Consider the following 16,587-nt stretch of genomic DNA (forward strand, 5'->3'; position numbering starts at 1 on the left):
CTAATTTAAATCAATAATTTGGTAAAAAAAAAAAGAACAAAATAAAAACGAAAATATTTACGGTATTTATTATTTAAATTTCAACACTTCGTAGGACGTCCGATTTTATTGCAAAACTGATGTTTTAAAAAAATATTTCCTAGTTTAAATATTTTTCTTTATATATAAAACAATTAAGAGAAAAGGTAAGAGTGAAAGTAATGAACGAAACTACTAATGCAGAATACGGACCGTACTGAAATAATAACGTTATTATTCAGAAACACATTAACATAGATGGAGGGTGGGGGCGTTTTGTAACTATTTAATACTTAACATTAATAAACAAAAAATACCGTGGTCAATTTTTACAACGTGCCCCCACTGCATTATAAACACCACAAAACCTCCCATGTTAAGAACGGCTTTCGGAATAACCCCCAACCTCCCCATGTTAAGAACGGCTTTCGAGGTGGTGGGTGTTTATTCCGAAAGCCGTTCTTAACATGGGAAGTTGGGGTGCTTGTAATACGTCGTAAAAATTGACTGATACCGTAAAGTTAAATTTAACTTAAAAATCTTATCTAAAAAAAAAAAAATAAATAAAAAACAGCACGATCAGTATTTATTTCTGCCTTAGTACTCAAAAATGAAAATAAAAATGAGTCTCGGGCAAAACGCCGGGTATATATATCTAGATAATTTAGAATTTCACTTTTTTAAATAAGAATAAGGATAGAATAAAAAATAGTAAGAACATTGATTAATGATTGAATAATAATAAATTAAAATCGAAAGAGAAAGTAGGAATTACGCGCTCTTTTCTCTCTCTCTCTCTCTCTCTCTATATATATATATATATATATATATATATATATATATATATATATATATATATATATATATAAGCACAAGAAGACAAACTACAAGAACGGTATAGAATTGAATTTGACTCTTTCCTTTTAGAGAAATGTCGTCAGCCACCCACACACAAGAGCTGAAATAATAAAGAGAGATGCTTGCGCGTGTACACACACACACACACGAGAAAAAAGACCGGGTGCTGCCCGGGATTGAATGAGGAACCCTATACCCTTTTGCAACCAGCCCATAACGTCATATAAACTTTATTTATTTATTTATTTAAATTTTCATTTTACATTAAATTTTTAGAATGGAGTTCAATGATGGTCTCAGTGTTGATAAGCTCAAGTAAACGTGACATTAACTGAAATAAATTTCGATTGATTACTATTTAATCCCTTCCAGGCACACCCTGCTTTTCCCGGGAATCACCGAGGATCTCGGTGAACTCCTGTCGCAAGTCATAATCTTCGATATTAACATTTGTTTTTAGTTCCTATAATTTTCGAATCGCCACTGTTAACTCTTTCTTTCAGAGAGAGAGAGAGAGAGAGAGAGAGAGAGAGAGAGAGAGAGAGAGGGGGGGGCAAAAAATACAATAAATAAATAAAATAAAAAAAATAACTGTTACCAAGGCAAGAACAAATAACGGCGCTTCTATAGAATTTGGATGAGATTTTGTAGTTGATAATTGGAGTTTTCAGATACAAAAAAAAAACAAAAAAACAATGGTTTCAACTGATTTTTTTTTGTAAATTCTAATAAGTTACAATGGTAGCCTCCAAATTATGCAGTCGAAATTACCTGAATATTACTGAATTACAACTTTAATCGTGTTAGCAGGTGAAAAATTTCCGCCATCTTGTTTAAATCAAAATGGAAAATTACCTCCCTTTTGAACTCTCCTGTGTCTTAGGATCGTTTTCATCAAATTCTATTTTTTTTTTTCTTTAATAAATAATTTTCTACCCTATCCATTTTCGTAATTTTTGGATATAATCATCTTTAAAATACGAGGAATACGTAGATATCCTTGTTTTCATGTGAAATTCAGTTTTACAATTTCCGAAATTTCGTCCCAATAGTGTAGAAGCGCCAAAATAATTATTACCAAAAAAGCCAAAAACAGTTACTTTTTACTTACCTAATTTTGTGTTTTAAAAGCAGTTTAAAAGCAGTTTAAAAGCAGTTTAAAAGCAGTTTTATTTGCCTTTAGTTGTCTCCCGAGTACTGTAAACTCGACCTATTATTTTACTCGAAGTGAAACATAACTAAAAAATCCAAAATGAAACAAAAACATTTTTCTTGCCTTTGGTAAGACTTATTTGTTGAGTTTTTTCACAATTTTTTTCCTCTATTGGAAATTGCTGGCAATTTCCAATAAAATAAAGTAAAAAATATATTTTCTTTTTACGGATATCTGGCGCAAGCGCAGATCACGTGTTAATATTGTATCGCCTTTGATCCAAATTAAATATACTAATCCTTCCAGTATCCTTGACAATTTAGTTTCAATGATTATGGAGGTTTATCTTTAAAGCAACAGAAGGATTCCATAAACAAACAAATACACAGAAACTATAGCACTTATGCAGTATAAGGACTATTGCTATCGTTGGAATCGTCCGGCCGGTTCACGGAAAACGCCTGAAAGTGCCACCAGACTTTTCGACTATCAATGGCTCCATTCAGTCTCGAAAGACAAAGGATACTCGATTTAGGGGCAGCTGCGTTAGCAGTATCAGAATTTTTGTAGGAATTTTTGACACCCCTAACACGAAACTGCGAATACAATATAAAAATCTCGTAATTTCTCTGTTAAAAGTGGGTTATTTATTTTCTTTATGGATTATACTTCCAAAATAAACTATTACAGTTGTTTTAAAAGTAATAAAAATATTTTTATTTTTTTTTTAAAACAGTAATGAATTTTCCGAACTCAATATTTTTCAATTTTTAAACTCAATATTTTTAATTTTTTAAATTTTAAAAATCTATCAAAATTTTTCTATTGATTCTATTTTTACGATATTTTCAGGGTCAATGTGAAATTTTATGTTCTTTCCAATAAACCGAATATAATATTTTAGACAAACGTTTTTTTTAAATTCACGCCCCCCCATTTTCACGCCCCCCCATTTTCACGCCCCCCCCCCCATTTTGAAATGTCTATTAAAAAGTAAATAATTAATTTATGTTTAATAGGTTTATATATCACAAATTGAAGAGAAAAGGTCAATAAATAATATATTCAAATTTAAAACAAAAAAAAAAATCAGTTTTTTAGAAATTTACCTGTAAAGTCCGAAGTTTAAAACCTTATTTTATAAGAACACATTTTTTCTTTTTGTCTTTTTTTTTTGTTTTTTAATGAAACCTTGGTCCTTGCTCCTTTAATTGAAAAAAAAATTAGGGCTTGAATTACATTTTTCGAGGAGTTATAAGCTTAGAAAGATAGGGGGTCGAATAATTTACGCCTCTCATTTTGAAATGTCTATTAAAAAGTAAATAATTAATTTATGTTTAATAGGTTTATATATCACAAATTGAAGAGAAAAGGTCAATAAATAATATATTCAAATTTAAAACAAAAAAAAAAATCAGTTTTTTAGAAATTTACCTGTAAAGTCCGAAGTTTAAAACCTTTTTAAAAAAAAAAAAACACATTGTTTTGTTTTGTTTTTTTTTTTAAATAAAACCTTGGTCCTTACTCCTTTAATTGAAAAAAAAAATTAGGGCTTGAATTACATTTTTCGAGGAGTTATAAGCTTGGAAAGATGGGGTGGAATTATTCACTATTTTCACGAAATTTCTGACACTGCTACAGCTGCGTGTATAATTGTGAAGCAAGGGTTGCGCAATCCCTAACCACACCTCTGCTGAATCGAGTCCAGTGGCAAGGGGAAGTCCAGGACGACTGGAAACAATGCCGAGATAAGCGGAGAGCACGTGCACCTGAAAGTCTTCCATGGTCATCCATTTATTACTGACCAGCTTCAACGTTGCTTAACTTCGGTGATCCAGCGGTAACCAGTGTGTCAGCATGATTATGCCGTACCTTTCGACTATAGCACGGTTCTTATTAATGTATAAATACCAAAACTTTTAACTAGAGAGAAAGAGATGAGCTGCCGTTAAAAGCGCCTTTTTATTTCAATTTTTAGTTTGCTTATTTCGCCTCCTCGGTTTTTTCTCTTAATTACTAGAAAGAAAATGTTGTAAATTTGTAGATTAATACCATCAGCTTCTTAGCCCCTACCTCACCTAAAAAATTAAAAATTAACGAGATTCTACTTATTTTAAGCGATTACGAGTGAACGCCCTGAAAAACAAGGCGCAAAGAAAAAAAACATTTTGGAGGAGAGATCAATTTCATATATAAATTTAGCCAGTGGCATTAACCCCAAGCAGGTTGAACTGGTTTCCTCCGAAGGAGGAAGTGTTTAGGGAATATTAAATTCAGAAGCAGTCTTCAGTCTATCCCGATTAGAGGAGATGAGGTTATGTTTTTGCAGTTATCGACATTTTCCTACACACAGCGCCTAGTATTCACAAATGGTCACCTATCTGGTATTAACTAGGCTCAACGTTGTTTAACTTTGGTATTCTAACGAGAATACGTCTTAGTGATTATGCCGTGTAGAAATTTAACGTAAAATGATCCCATTTTCGGGATATTCTAACATTATAGCGGTCGACTTTTTATCATTAACCCCATATTTGATTGGTAAGATCGTAAAACTACATGCTAGAACATCCCCAAAAATACAGTGTACGCACATAATCTGTCTCTCACAAAAAAAAAAAAAAAAAAAAATTTTAAATGGGAAGGTGCTCTAAAACGCCTTAATGTGAAACGTGTTTCTTACAGTTCAAGCCTCTCTTGAACCCCCATGCCATCTGGTATAGCCGCAAAAAAAAAAAAAAAACAAACAAAAAAAAAAAAATTAAAAAAAAATAAATCCGACCGTCTTTTTGTTTCTGTTTTAGCAAAAAGGCATTTATTACTATCGCTTTCCAAACAATGTTTTGTTTCTTGTTTTTTTTTTTTTTTTTTACATGGGGGATCACCACTTATCAAGGCCTGTAAGCCACTCGGGGATAAGGGTTATTTTGTGTACAATAATCAATGGGATAATATCGTAGTAATAGTTGGTATTGGAGATTTGATAAAGCGTCTTACTTAAGGGGGCGATTAATCAGGAATTTGTTTATGCTGGACTTGAAGACGTCCAAGTTGTAGTCAGGTGGGAAACAGGCTGTTCATTTCGTCTACAATAACATTTATAAAGTTCCAACGTCGCAACACTAGCTTAAAAGTCTCTCAATGCCAACACGGGGCCACACGTCCATCTCGCCCGAATAGACTTTTCTTTTTTCTGTTCTGATTTCCAGGCCATTTGTAACAGAGTGCATGTGAAGATATCAGTAGCAGCCGAAAGATGGGTGGCTAGCAAAGGTATTAGTCACAGCAGCAGCTATTTTTAGCACGTATTCTAATTGGCAAGTGTGTGTAGGCTTGCGTCAGAAGAAAAAGGGGGAAAACGCACCACGTTGCGAGGACAGAAAGAAGAAAAGTCCATTCGGGTGAGATGGACGTGTGACCCGTGTTGGCGGTGAGAGACTTTTAAGCTAGTGTTGCTGTGTTGGGACTTTCATATAAACTAGAAACTAGCGGGGGGTACCGGGCATTGCCTGGGTGTTTGGAGGTGTGTGTGGTCACCCAGGTGTTTGTGTCGGGGGGGGGGGGGGTAAAATAAAATAAAAAGTTTTGGTAGGTAAGTATGAAGGATCGAACCCGAACCCTTGAGGCAAAGTTGGAAATTAAAGTGTGAAAAAAAAATGTGCGATGTTAACCACTGGGCCACCACGAAATACTAATGGAAACACATTTGAATTTATTTAAGTATTTAGAATCGGCAGGTGCACGTTTTAATGACTTAATGAGGTCAACTTTGACTGCAGGGCAGTTTTTATTTACTGCGGGAACACTTTTTTTATTTTTATTTTTTTTGTTTCCCAGCAATTGTCTGATATAAGAAGAAACTCCACATTGATCAAAACTGATTGCTTTTGGACGTTCCCCGCGATAAGCTCCATTTCGTTTTTATTATTATACGAAAAAGCTTAATGCACATACGGCGATCGAAAATTGTTGAATGTCTATCTTTTGAAAGTCGGGCAAATTAAATAGACAGGCGACCTTGGTTGTTAACTCATAGATATTATCATTTAGGCGCGATATAAAAAGTTTTAAGAAGTTGTGAGGCGACCGATCGGTTCTTGGAAAGAAGCTTTTCTTGGACATACACGAAAACACACGCACACGCATTTTCGCTTTTATATTTATAGATAAAGTGAAACTATTCGAATGCAAACACCAACACCTGGCCTTCACATAGGTAGTATCTGTTCTGTAATTGGTCCTTGGTCAATGTCGGGGAAACCCTTCATACTGAGACAATTACTATTTACTTGGATACTGCCAAAGTGCCACTTTTGGGGGATCTGGTTTTCCCCCCACATTAAGAACGATCTTAATGGAGGTTTAAAAGCAACGCGATTGCTGTAAGTCATCTTTTTAATTGACGTCGCTAAATTTGCATGCTTTAGACTTTCGGTTGCATCAGATAAGATGTCAGATTTTCTTTCACTTTCTTTTCTGCCTTAGTGTCAGGGGTTCTGCCACATTTTTTTTTTTTTTTTTGCACAACACATACCTACAATCACCTGGGCAATGCCGGGCACCCAGGCTAGTCTATATATATATATATATATATATATATAAAGGGCAAAATGTGTGTGTGTGTGTATGTTTGTATGTCTTGCAAAAACTTTCGACAAAGGCAATGAATCCTCAGGAGATAGGTATCGTTTTAAAGCTTGACCCTTTGGAAGACAAATATAAAAAATTGGACAAAAAAGTTCCTTCACCTTCCACTGGGCAGTTTTCTACAAAGAGGAGTCGTTTTTTTTTTTGTGTCGCTATTTTTGCAAGTCATTGTATCAGTTGGATTGGCTTTGTCTATATATATAAAAGGTAAAATGTGTTAGTGTGTGTGTGCATTTTTTGTGTATGTGCGGCAAAGACTTTAGGGGAGGGGGCGCACGAGGGTGGGGGGTTACTGTTTCTTAGAACTTTTTATATGCTACCTAGATTGTAATATCTACTATTCACGAAACGGGGTCATGTGTATTTTTAATCTTAACTACTTAACTACTTACTTCGCTATTTAAGCAATTTTTTCCCCGCATGTTTGTTTGGCTTTTCCATATACAAGCAAAACTGGACCTGTAGCAAAATGAGCCTCTCTGGCACTTGTGCTTGGGACATCCAAAAAGCAATGAGGTTTGATCAAGGTGGCCAAAACACGTCATATTAGGCAATTGCTATTCATTTGGACACTCCCCCTTTTATGGGGAGTTGGTTTTCCCCAACATCTTGAGAAAACTAGCTTGCAGCCAAAGTTAAGTCGCATAATGTTTGACCTCATTAAATTCACACACCTGTCACTCAACTTTTAATCGTTAAATTCAAGTGCTTTTCAGTTCCTGCCCCGTCATGGCCGAGCATAAAGATGTCAGGTTTTTTCACTTTCTTTTTCACCTTTGCGTCAAGGCTTCAGGTTCGCACCTACCTACCAAAACTTGTTTTTTTTTCTTTTATGCCTCCAAATACCCAAGCAATGCCAGGCACATGCGCTAGTCTATAATATAAAAGTGAAAATGTGTGTGTGTTTGTGTTGTGTGTGTGCATTTTTTTCATATGTCTGCCAAAAGCTTGGGGGGGTCACTGTTTCTTAAAACTTTTTATATGCTATCTAGATTGTAATATGTCCGATTAATGAAACAACGTTATAAATATCTTTTATTTCAGCGACTTTTATGTTACAAAATTCGTGCTGTGAATTAATTTCCTCTACTACTACTACTACTACTACTATAGCGTGATGCTTGACCTAGAAAACCACACGTTGACGTTCAACAACCTGCTTCTTTTAAACATTTATTTTCAGCTGTCCTCATTTCCCTGCTCTCGTAGCATTGTGCTAAGTCATCAGGCTTATACACCTCAACGCTTCAGGTTCAAGCCTACCTCCCTCCCAAAACTTTTTTTTCTTTCTTTTTTACCTAGATAATGCCGAGCACCTCCACTAGTCTATGATATAAAAGGTAAAATGGGCACGCACGTTTGTGTATGTCCCCGAAAGTTTTTTTTTTTGTCGGGTTTCTTAGTTATGTTCGGAGAGAAGTTTTCTTATACTTCCTAGACTGTAATATCTCTGATACGCAAATGGACATCGTCTTTATCTTTTTTTGGATTGAGTTTAAAAAAATTCTCTCGTTTTGAGTGTTTCTTTTTCTTTCTTGTATAAATAAAGCAAAACTCCTGGCCTTCCGGGCCGGGACGTTTTAAAGTCAACTTGGTTTGATTAATGTGGGGGAAACCCTTCATATCAGACAATTGCTATTGATACTGCTAGAGTTCCCCCTTTTGGGAGGAAGCTGGTTTTCCCCAACATCATGGGGAAACAAATAAATAAAATGGCAGAAAGTGGCAAGCCTAACTGGCCTCCAGCCAGACGTTCATTTCTGCATGTGCATGATTCTTAACTTAATTATCAACTCATTCATTTTGTTATCCGCTATAGCGTAATAGTTAGCGAGAAAGTTCAATCCCACCTCTCTATCTTTTTCTTTTCTTTCGTCACCCAGCCAAAAGTTAATTACCAAGTCTTTCTTTCACCTTCTTTTCCTCCTTTGCGGTATGGGTTCCAGCCTTTTTTTTTTTTTGATTTTTAAAAAAACACCTACAAACACGCGGGCACCCCCACTAGTCTATACATATAAAGGGTAAAATGTGTGTGGGTGTGCGTGCGTATGTGTTTGTATGCCTCGCAAAAACTTTCGACACACGCAACGGATCCTGACCAGAGTGATATCGTTTTGAAGCTCAATGTTTTGGACAACAAATATCAAAAAATTGGCCAAAACCATTCATTTCTTCAAAGTCAACTGGGCAGTTTTGTACAGGGAGGGGGTTAAACAGTTTGCTTTTTTCCACCTTTTCCTCCTTCACATTACAGGTTCGAGTCTGCCTGCCTACTCCTTTACTTTTTCTTATTTTGAGGCTTACGAATGGGATTTTTTCCTTTTAAAACAAAAACTGAATTATTTTACAGTTCTGGTTGTACTGACTCCTTACTACACCACTTCTCCATACTTGAGCAACGCCAGGCACCCTCGCTAGTCTATAATACAGAGAGAAGTTATGTCAAGCTAAATCAAAAAAAAGAAAACAAACACACAAAGCCCGTATTTTCTTGATCAGCATTGCCCTGGACAAATAATATCGAAGATTTAGAAAAAAAATTCTCTGACCCTAAACTGGTGCAGGAGTGAGCTGGGGGGATCGATTTTCCAGCCTGATTATGTACTAATTAAAGGGACGTAACTATGTTTTTTTTGTTTTAAACCATATATTTTTGTTTTGTTTTTATAGATTCCCCCCAGGAATGAGTTGGCATAAGGGAATTAACTCCTTGGTTTAAAAAAAATAAAAAAACTTAGTTCGAAAATTGAAATATTGAGTTCCAAGTGAAAATAATGGTATCTACTGAATTGTCATGTCACATTAGTGAAAATATCCAAAAACTATGAAAAATGATAAGATAGCAAATTAATTATTATTTAGCGAAAATTGAGTTTTGCTAAATTGATTAAAAAAAAAAAGATTTTCAGTTTTCAGAAAATATTTACCTCCCTTTTGTTACAATTCAAACTCTCCGTTTTTTTTTTCTTTTTTTTTTCTGCAAAACTCAATTTTTGCTAATTGTCTTCGAAAACTATTTTCGTTAATAATTAATTTTCTACCTTCTCGTTAAATCGTAATTTTTGGATGTGTTCATTACTGCGACCTAACAAATTAGTAGATACCATTGGTTTCACAAGAAATTCAAGATTTCAAGTTTCGAATTTTGCTAGAATAATGAAAAACCAATATTTCTATATGGCTTCGTATTTCGTTTCATGCTAAGTGACTTCCGTTCCGTATTTATACTAACTGCACCTATTTCCGCCATATTTATTTTGGGAGCGCAATTGTTAGAGATGGCAAAAAAAAAAGCATGTATTTCATCTATGTTTCTCTTTGTGCATTTAAAAAATTATTTTGAAATATAGAATGTTGAACTTTATTAGTAAGTAAAAAAATAATAATTTTGTTGATCATGCTGGTGGGGGTGGGGTGGGAGGTACCATTTTGGTTAATGTGAACGGATGGGGTCCCAAGACCTAGCCTCGTTCTGAGTTCAGGGGAAAAGGTGGGTGACGTCATACTCTGTGACTGGTGTCAGGGCAAAAGAAAGTTAACCCCTCGAATAAAGTGTCGAGTTGTTAACTTCGAACAACAGAAAAAAATTAAAGAAAGGAAGAAAGAAGCAGTGTACAGAATTTTCGAGCATTTATTACTATAGACAACATTTAAGAGTTAGAATTTAAAAAAAAAACAGTTAGAATTAGATTTTGAAAAAAAAAATCAAACAATGCAAAGAATTAAAATTTAGAATTTTAAAAAATTCAACAGTTCAAAGAATTAGAATAAAAAAAAAAAAAATTAAACTTCCATGAGGTTAGTTACTTTTCATATAATGTTGAAAAGGTTAATTTTTTGCCTCAACACCGGTTACAGATTATGACGTAACCCACATTTTTCCGAACTCAAAACAAGGCTGGATCTTAGGACCCCATCCGTTCACATTACCCGACATTTTTTTTTCTTAGATGTGAACACTTTGACGATTGCGAATTCAGAGGATATACTTATCTTCCTTTTCGCCACTTTAATGGCTGATGTACTGTTTTAGACCATAGCGATAGACTTGTTTTTTTTTTTTGTTTTTTTTTATTACTAAAAATACTCGATGAATTTCCATAATTTTTGGATATATTATTTTCGACACGACAATTAAGAAAGAAATTTCGTTTTTGCTTAAATGCACATTTAAAAAATAATCGATATGTTTACTATCTTACAAGCAAGCACCAATCTGGACTTTAAAAATTATTAAATTTTGGATTGTCTTCTCTTGATTTCCGAAAATGAAAAAAAAAAAAAGCACTTCTTTTAATCAACTATTTGAAATTAATTAGTCATTATATTATTTTCACTTTTCAGAATAATCAAAATTGCTTTCTGGCATAATGAAAGTGCTTGCTCATTTAAGTAACGTGAACTCTGCTTTTTTCATAAACTACTTTCGATTTCAGTATGACACCATCTTGTAAAAACCTCGATTATGCTAGCATATTGACATAATTTAAAAATAATTTTTTATGATTTCAAGGGTAATATTAAATAGATTTTAACTCGAACTGGTTGATCATGTAATATTTAAAAAGAATTTTAAAAATAAAATAACATGAAGACAAATTCATTTTATCGCCTATACACAATATTTATCACATTTTGTTTGGGACGACAATCTCATCATTTACCATTGATTAACCGGTTTTAAAGATCCTTTTATCAGCAATTAATCATTTATTTAAGAGGGAATATCCAACACTTCAAAAGGGAATCGCACTGGATGGGACTATTTTTTAGCAACCAAACGAATTTTTAATGTTCGTTCATGTATTTTATTCCACATAGATAAAGCTACTTTATCATTCATTTATTTTTTTTTTATTTTAGATGGGATTCTCAAGTTAAATTCAATTTTTACTGCATCTTTTGTTTATTAAATTGTTAGATGAAAGTACAGATGGCGGACCAGAAGAATCTTGCAACTCTTCTTTATTTTTTTTTTATTTTCGCTTTTTTCTTCAACGGATTATTATCGAAACGACACTAGTCTACCAGATTATCCTAAAAAATTGGTACTTGTTTAGTTTAATAAAGACATAAACATGGAGGTAAATGTGTAGTAGTAGCATGAATTATTTGCCAGACAAAAAATTATAAAAACTATTCATTTTTATATGAAACACATTATTAGACCCAAAGGCTAAAATAAAACCAGAAGAAAAAGTCATTTCGGTAAATATCCAGATCCGCTACTACAGAACACCGACCACTCTAATTTTTTTTTTTTTATAGGTAATTGAGGTCGCTGACAACTAATCTGATAGTCAAACTTGGGGCAAATTTACCGTTTGCATGGTATTAACCCCCGAACAACTTTCCATCATTTTGCAGCTTCCGTTTACGCTACGCGCGTGCGCTGCAGCATGAACGACGGCTTGCTTCACCTGCCTTCTCACATGCCGTACCAATCAAAAAATTACGGACCGACATTTTTATAATGACTTACAGTTAAAGTACAACAAATTGGGGGACTTTTTTTTTTTTTTTTTGTCTCACGTAGTTTTTAATGTGGTTTACAAAAACATAAGCACCGAACATCTTTATGTTTTTCATTCTTTTTTTGCGGGAGGGGGATTCAATTATAGAACTTATGTCGCTTAATAGGTGCTTCTGCAGTTTAGTTAAACGTTAAGTAACGCACCGACATTTACCAATTAGAATACCATTTAACATTTTCCGAAGATTTTACTGTTTACATTAGGGGCGCGACCGGGGGGGGGGATGTGATGTGGGGGCGCGCGCCCCCACATCACATCCCTCCCCCGCTCGCGCCCCCAATGTAAACAGTAAAATCTTCGGAAAATGTTAAATGGTGTTCTAATTGGTAAATGTCGGTGCGTTACTTTTTGAAAATTTGAAAATTCTATGTTCCAGGTAAAAAAAAAAAAAACAAAAAAAAAAACAGATAAATTGACACCCCCCTACTCCAACTTGGAGTGCTTTCCTTTTCTTGTTTTATTTCTTTTTCAGCTAATTTTAAATTTTCCACCCAAAAAGTGCTATAATGTATTTTTGAAAATTAGAAAATTCTATGTCCTGGAAAAAAAAAAATCCCTCCCCCAACGTAGTTTGCTTGGTGAAGCCATCGCTTATGCTACAGCGTGCATGCGCGTAGCGTAAACGGAAGCTGCAAAATGGTGGAAAGTAGTTCGTGGGTTCAGGGGTAAATACCATGCAAACGGTAAATTTGCCCCAAGTTTGACTATCAGATTCGTTGTCAGCGACCTCAATTACCAAAAAAAAATAAAATAAAATAACAAATTAGAGTGGTCGGTGTTCTGTAGTAGTGGATCTGGATACCGTCATTTTTCATCATTTTTTTTTTTTTTTTATTGGACTAAATGTACGACATTTGACGCCGCTATATTGCTTTTAAAATTTGTCCTTTCTAAGGTTTGACAGATTAGCCTTTTTAAGGCCAAATTTAGCATTTTTACGCTCTCGTGGAACCGTTTTTGGTCGCCTTTTTTGTAACGAGCGTAAAAAGGCCAAATTTGGCCTTAAAAGGGCCAATGTCAAACAGAAAGGCTAAATTTTAAAATACGGTTGCCTCGAATAGTCTAATAAAAATGATGAAAAAATAATAAAAACGAATTTTTTTCTTTTATTTCAGCCTTTGGGTCTACTAATATGTTTTATATAAAAATAAATAGTTTTTATATTTTTTTGTCTGTTAAATAATTTACGCCGCTAAACTACACATTTACTAAAATGAAAATATAGAAAAATAAATTATATTGCACGTGCCCGTTATGGAATTAAGTTCTTATAAAAAAAATATTCACTTAATTTGATCAAGTAGTTTTTTTCGTTTTTTTTTTCTTTTTTTTTTTTAGAGGAAAATCAAATTTTAATGAGATCGATCGTACCCCGCCATCTTGCCTATCTCACGGACGAGGAAGGGGGCGGCAAGGGAAATAACCCCATCATCGCTTAAAGTTTGTCAAAATTTGACGAGATTATTTTGAATTTCTGCCTTTTTTTTTTTTATCCCTTTTCCATTTTGTCCTTTGTTAATCTTTTTCGTTTTAAAGGCATCGCCTTCTTCGTCCGCGAAATAAGCAAGATAGCCGAGATCGATCTAATTAAAAGTTGATTTTCCGCTGAAAAAAAAAACAAAACAAACTAATTGATCAAATGTCTTGATTAAAGCGAACAAGTACTAAAATATTTTTAAATCAATATTCGTAGGAGTGCTCAGTTTCTAATGCAACGTTCTAGTAAATCGATCACACATTTTAGAACCACTCGATGTTTTTAGATCAAATTTCGGGAATTTAGCCTTTTTAAGTAGTTTAGCCTATTTTTGAATTTCATTTTTTAAAATAATCTCCGAAAAATGGCTACATTCGCGAAAGTTGGCCTGAAAAACATCGAGTGGTTCTAAAATGGGTGATCGATTTACTAGAAGATTGCATTAGAAACTGAGCACCTACCTTTACAAATATTTAAATATTGACATTTTTAAACATTTTTTTTTAAATAATCACGTGCATTCCGTAAGAATCCGCTGAAAAAGAAAAAAATAAATAAAAAATGAAAATAAGGGGCAAGATTCTTCAGGTCCGCCGTACAAATGTATGAGTTTCTAAATGATAACGTTATTATTTCAGCACGGTCAGGAAACTGCAAAAGTACAAAAATATCAAATGAATAATAAAAAAAAATAAATAAATAAATAAATTTTCTAAATAAAACTAAATTTTATTTTGGTGCAATTACTATAATTATTGAAAATTCCGTGTTTAATGTTTGTATACGATAGAAAAAAGGGTGCTTGTGCAGATGAGACACTACGGCTGTTAATATTGGATCGGTAAAGTCCGATAACGAGTTATGACGACAGCTGAAAGAAAGATGGTCATACAAAATTAAACTCGTGTTCCAGAAGCGAAAAACGTAAAATATTACTCATTGCTTTCCAATATATATATATATATATATATATATATATATATATATATATATATATATATATATATATATATATATATATATATTCAATCACATCGTTAGTATTTCTTTTTGTAAACGATCTGTGGCAAATACAACACTCTAAATATATCGGTATAAAATTAATTACAAAATTAAGTGCATTCTCGTTTTTTGTTTCAAGAACTCTGGTTGGCGGACCTGAACGACTTTCGAAATAAACACTCTCCAACCTCCCCATTAAAGAACGGCTTTCGGAATAAACACCCCCAACCTCCTCATATTAAGAACGGTTTTCGTTTTTTTGCAATTCTTTTCAGTGGATTATTATTGATTGGCTACTAATATATGGGTGGGTGTGATTGATTCTCGTTCAGTTTCGCTCGCTCTTGGGTTTCATTTGTTCGGTCGCTTTTCGGCTGTTATCCGCACAAGTTACCGGATTTTACCTAACCAATATTGGCAGCCATGGAGGATGATCTATATAAGCACCTTTTTTTTTTTTTTTTTTAAATAAAAATAGTAAAGAAAACAAAAACAAAGAAAAATGAAATAAAACACATATAAATTGAATATAAAAAAAAATCTTTAAAGCTAGGCATTTTAGCAATATTGAGCATCCGTAGTATAAAAAGATGAACCAATTAATTTAAAATATATAGTATAGTATCACCAAAAGTATGCAGGCGGACTAAAAAAAAATCGAAAATTAAATTGTTTTTATTGTTTTTTGGGGGTTTTTAAAATATACTTTTACAATATTTCGAAAATTAAATTGAAATAAAAATCTGTCATAAATTAAGAATAAATAAAACAAACATTTTTACTGCCTAAAACATGGAATGTCCACAAAATGGGGGATCAACTATGGCATGCGAACATATTGGAAAGTAATCCCCCATTTTGTGATCAGCTTCTATAAGAAAAAAAAAACAAACTTGGAAAATAATCTCTATCTAATTAAAATTGGGTAATTTTATAGAATAGTACCAGTTTCCAATCGAATGCTTTTTATGGGTTCTCCGAATGTCCCGAGAATAATTTCAATGTCGTGGGAGGGGGGGGGGACATGTCCATTAACCCCAACACTAACTCTAAGTGCGGAACGATCTTTCGGTAGCCTCGGTTGGAGACAGCAGTGATTTTATATATAAAAATAAAAAAAAAAAAAAAAAAAAAAAAAACTAAAATTGTGCGACCACTTCTCGTGTCCGTATGCCAGTATGTTTCTACTCTGAACGTGACTTATACGCTTTTTTTCAAAATTATTAACCCATTATTTATTGAATTAAAACATGCAATAGTATAAAATAAATTTACAAGTCGTAATCTACCAGAATGCATATCGGTTTCTTTTTAAAACACGAAACAAACATGAAAGTAAAGAGACCGGCAATAAACCAATTTCCCTTCTGCAAGGACGAGGACGGACATCTTTTCGAGATTGAGCTGTTTTTTTGCTCTCACTTCGAAATGACGATGATGTCGAACAGTACCGAAGCTGAAGCTCAGCATCGAGTTCGCAGTCCCCAACAAAGGTAATCTTCCCTATTGGATGCAAACAGCTTCCAAAAATTCCAATCTAATTCAATATATTTTAAGGTTCAGTTCGACTTAACTAAAAAAAAATGGAGACAAAAATCCTTATGTACGTACCCGCCACAGAACGAAAATATTTAAAAAAAAAAAAAAATAAAAATCACAAATTGATCAAGTTGTTTTTTTTTTAACTAAGGGAAGCGAGATGCTATTAGGGGGGTATCCAAATGAGCCTTGTAATGAATACACTTTACTCTTAAGATCGTAAAATTTTCTGTCTCTCTCATATTAACTACTTAATAGATTTACGTTAGTTTTGGAATATGACATCTTCGTTCCATGACGAGCACATACATCATAAAAAATTTCTGTAATTTTTACTTTTTTGGTTAATTTTTACGATG

General features: G+C 33.6%; 2 protein-coding genes across 12 annotated transcripts in view; one reads left to right on the top strand and one right to left on the bottom strand.

Moving 5' to 3' along the window:
• The window catches only part of LOC145243643 (phosphatidylinositol 3,4,5-trisphosphate 5-phosphatase 2A-like), a 399,304-nt gene that overhangs the window by 375,682 nt on the left and 7,035 nt on the right, over positions 1-16,587 (bottom strand). The gene's annotated exons all lie outside the window — the stretch shown is intronic.
• Positions 15,912-16,587, top strand: part of LOC145243645 (autophagy-related protein 16-1-like) — a 171,202-nt gene continuing 170,526 nt past the window's right edge. Inside the window, exon 1 of the mRNA XM_080106686.1 lies at positions 15,912-16,182. The gene's annotated coding sequence lies outside the window, so the exon portion shown is untranslated. The remainder of the gene's footprint in view (positions 16,183-16,587) is intronic.

The sequence above is a fragment of the Euprymna scolopes genome, chromosome 22 (genome assembly GCF_053919585.1).
Source record: "Euprymna scolopes isolate OS-2025 chromosome 22, ASM5391958v1, whole genome shotgun sequence".
NCBI lineage: Eukaryota > Metazoa > Mollusca > Cephalopoda > Sepiida > Sepiolidae > Euprymna > Euprymna scolopes.